We start from the raw sequence: 3886 nt of genomic DNA on the forward strand, positions 1-3886 counted from the left end.
TGGAGATGACAGGATTTGCAGCTTTGTTTTCATTTGGAGTATTGTGTTAGTTTTCGGTGGTTTGTAGGTGTAAGACCGAATGACTCGTTGTAACAGGATGGAGTGGGGTTGGTACATTCTGTGTATAAAGAACACAGAAAAGGTCCTTCATTGATGTTTTTTGTGAACTTGTGTATATGTGTATGTAGTTTGATTCAAGGCTTTATTACTTGTAATTACCGAAGAAGAGCGGCAGAAATGAAATAATTGGCAACAGAAACGAGTTCCCCCGAGAGGGTAAGCTAACAGCGAATTCCCCCGAGAGGGTAAGCTGCAACAGTAAAGCGAATTCCCCCGAGAGGGTAAGCTAACAGCGAATTCCCCCGAGAGAGTAAGCTGCAACAGTAAAGCGAATTCCCCTGAGAGGGTAAGCTAACAGCGAATTCCCCGAGAGGGTAAGCTGCAACAGTAAAGCGAATTTCCCCGGAGAGGGTAATCTGCTACAGTAAAGCGAATTCCCCCGAGAGGGTAAGCTGCGGCAGTCAAGTGAATTTAGTTTGAAGGATGTTTATGATGATAATGTAGGGTGGAAGATGTAGAAAGAAAGATGAAGGATAAAGGATAAAGGATGTAGAATGATGGTGATGATGATTATGATGATGAAGGATGAAAAATGTAGGATGAAGGAAGATAGATGTAGGATGAAGAAAGAAGGATATATGATGTAGGATGAAAGATAGAGGAAAGTGGTTGGAAGAAGTATGAAGGATACAGGATGTGAGATAAAGGATGTAGAATGATGGCGATGATGATTATCATCATAGGGTATCGCGCTACTTGGGCGGTGGCTTCTATATTCGTCTGTTTTTCACTATAACTCATTCCATTTTGAACCAATTGACTTGAAATGTTGTACACGGGTAGATACTATACCTATCTCACTGCATTCCAAAAATAGACTATTCCCGTCAGACCTAACCCCCCTGTTTTATATTTTTGTTCGAAAGACAATTGTTTTTGATGATTATTGCCGCTTTTGGATTGTTTTTATATGCGCTCCTGATTTTCTTACAAATTTTCAAAAATTGAGAAACTCACCACTTTTTAAAATAAAAACCGCCGTGCGAAGTAGTTTTTGGTAGCCCTAAAAGTGGTGATCTTTTATTTTCACCTCACCCTATTTTACAATATTTGTTTACACTGTGAAGTGTCAAACATCCATCGTGCAGTCGCCAGAATAGGCCTTTTCATGTGACAGTTCCGTGCATGCATTTGTTTACAAAGCTTGAACAACAGATGCTAACAAGAAAGTGTCATCTTCATAGAAGAACTGTCAAACGCCCGAAAAATCAGCTGATTTAAGACGTCAAATGAAAAGGCCCATTCGTCTGATTCGTCAAAATGTCTCAGGTCAAAATCAAAATACCTAGATGTTCCGAACAATATAAAAAAAAAGAGTAGTTCTGGTTAACTAGCACAAGATCGGGGACAGTTCTGCTGCGGCGACTATTCCAACCTCGGATAGAGCCTCCGACCGGAAGTAAATGGATCTGGTAAAGTGAAAAGGTGAGTTCTTTTCAAGATTTTAATGGGGCTGATTTTTCAATTGCATCTCTGTTTTGGATGCAGATAGGAGATAACGTCGCCGAAGGCCGAAACGGTTCCGACAGGTCGAGCAGGAAGGAGTACTATACGGAGAGTACGATATTGGAAGATTGCCAAGTTTCAGCGGTTCGCCAGTGATAGCTGTTGCAACCAACGGTCCGAAAGTCCATTGAGCGGGTTCTTCCCGACACCTGCCGCTATAGAGCTTGCTGACGTTTATTCACCTCTCTCTTTCAAGCATGCAGGCGGGATAGGATTTGTATTCATCGGGAAACCTTTCCTGATGACAACAAATCCTATTCCGCCTGCATGTTTGAAAGAGAAAGGTGAATAAACGTCAGCAAGCTCTATTAATAATTACACATTTTCGGGAGCTACACTTTTTTGGTAAAAGTCATCACCAAGCAAAGAAGGAGCTGCTGCGTGGCTTCTTTCTTCGTCTTCGCGTTGGGTGGAAAATGTTGCGATTTTTCTTCGCTGGAAAATTTCTTGATAAGTTCGTTTGATGGCGAACCTAGTTGTAGGAAGTTTGCGTAAAACGATAAGGAATTGAATCCTGTGGATGTGCGGTGAATCAACTCCGGAAAACAAGGTTGGAATTTCTACGGGAATAAGAAGGTTAGTGTCAGCAAAATGGGAAACAAATTGCGGAAATTATCAAACCCTTCTGCCGGAGCTTGCTGAACCGGAGCAAAAGATCCAGTTCCGAAAGACAGTGTTATGGACGGCAATTACTCTGATCATCTTCCTGGTATGCTGTCGGATGCCGCTTTTCGGCATCATGAGCTCGGATTCGGCCGATTTGTTCCACTGGATTCGTGTCATTTTGGCTTCCAACCGAGGAACACTGATGGAGCTTGGTATTTCATCGTTTGTCATCTCCGGACTGATTATGGAGCTGCTGGGCGGAGCAAAATTCATCGATGTTGGTGAATACGAAGGACCGGGCGCTGTTAAATGGAGCCCAGATGCTGTTCGGACGGATAATCACAATCGGACAGGCCATTATGTACGTCATGACCGGAATGTACGGCGATCCGACCGATATTGGGAGCCGGCGTTTGCCTCCTGATCATCGTCCCGCTGTTCGTAGTCGGAATGATTGTGCCCCTGTTGGACGAACTGTTCTAGAAGGGCTATGGCCTCGGATCCGGAATTTCACTAATAATGAGTAATGAAACCACTAACATTTGCGAAAAAAATGTCTAGAAGGATTTCTCCCCGGCTACGGTCAACATCGACAGAAGACACGGAATTCGAAGGAGCCTTTATTGCCCTGTTCCATATGCAGGCCACTCGTCAGGATAAAGTCCGCGACAACAGATGATCAATCGCTGCCACCGGGAAAGCTCGATGACCCACGAACAGAACCGGTACATCCCGACGACGGCCGCTTTCGGTGGGCTGTGCATCGATGCCCTCTCGGTGATGGTCGATTTCATGGGAGCGATTGGGTCCCGGTATCGTGCTTTCCTTGACTATTATCTACCAAAACTTTGAAATCTTCGCCAAGGAGCGGAGCGAGATGGGCGGCATGGGAACGCTGCTGTTATAGAGGGAAGGATTCCTGTTGAAGTTCAGGTGAAACGGGACGCCGTGTTATTTTTCCTATCTTGCCTCTCTTTCTAACAATTTGCCTCGCGATTTTGAAGATGGTAATCTCAAGACCTATCGCACTGAAGATGCTGAAAACCAATCAGCATATGCACTGCAAGTGAGCATACACAATGATAGGTTTTTGTTGCAAAATATGAAGTAGAATCTGAGATTACCATCTTAGTAGCAACAGAGCAATGGCGGATATTTTCTCGACCGTCCCGTCCGCCCTTCATCATCAATTATCACACCACACGTCCTCCAACGTCGAAGGTTTCCTATTTTCCAGTTCTTGTTTACGAGTACAAGTACTATTTATCATGTTCAATTCATGTACTAGCAGAGGCAATTTTATTTATATTTCTTGTAAGAACGTAAATATAAAAAGAATCTAAAATAAAATACCGAAAAAATCGGAGACATACATAGGGTGACGAAGCGTATTATGGGCAGGTTTGTTCTCTTCGTCGTGATGGGTTTTTGTGGGTCGAATTGCCTGAAATTTGGGCATATAACTAAGCTTGGTTGGGAAGGATTTGAGGCCAACTCTGAGACCGACAGGTATCAAAAAACCTCTCATGACGAAGAGAACAAAACTGCCGAAAATACGTAAGTTCCCCTATATTTATTCGTTGTCGCAGCCATGCTGGACAGTATGACCTGGATCAGACCCGGGAGTTGATTTCAGCTGGCAAGCCGGAAGTGT

The 3886-nt window shown here is 43.7% G+C and overlaps 1 pseudogene; it reads left to right on the top strand.

The window, feature by feature from the left end:
* The first annotated feature begins 2089 nt into the window (after positions 1-2089).
* Positions 2090-3604, top strand: LOC115263421 (protein transport protein Sec61 subunit alpha-like; annotated as a pseudogene).
* The last annotated feature ends 282 nt before the right edge of the window (positions 3605-3886 follow it).

The sequence above is a fragment of the Aedes albopictus genome, unplaced genomic scaffold (assembly GCF_035046485.1).
Source record: "Aedes albopictus strain Foshan unplaced genomic scaffold, AalbF5 HiC_scaffold_692, whole genome shotgun sequence".
Taxonomy (NCBI): domain Eukaryota; kingdom Metazoa; phylum Arthropoda; class Insecta; order Diptera; family Culicidae; genus Aedes; species Aedes albopictus.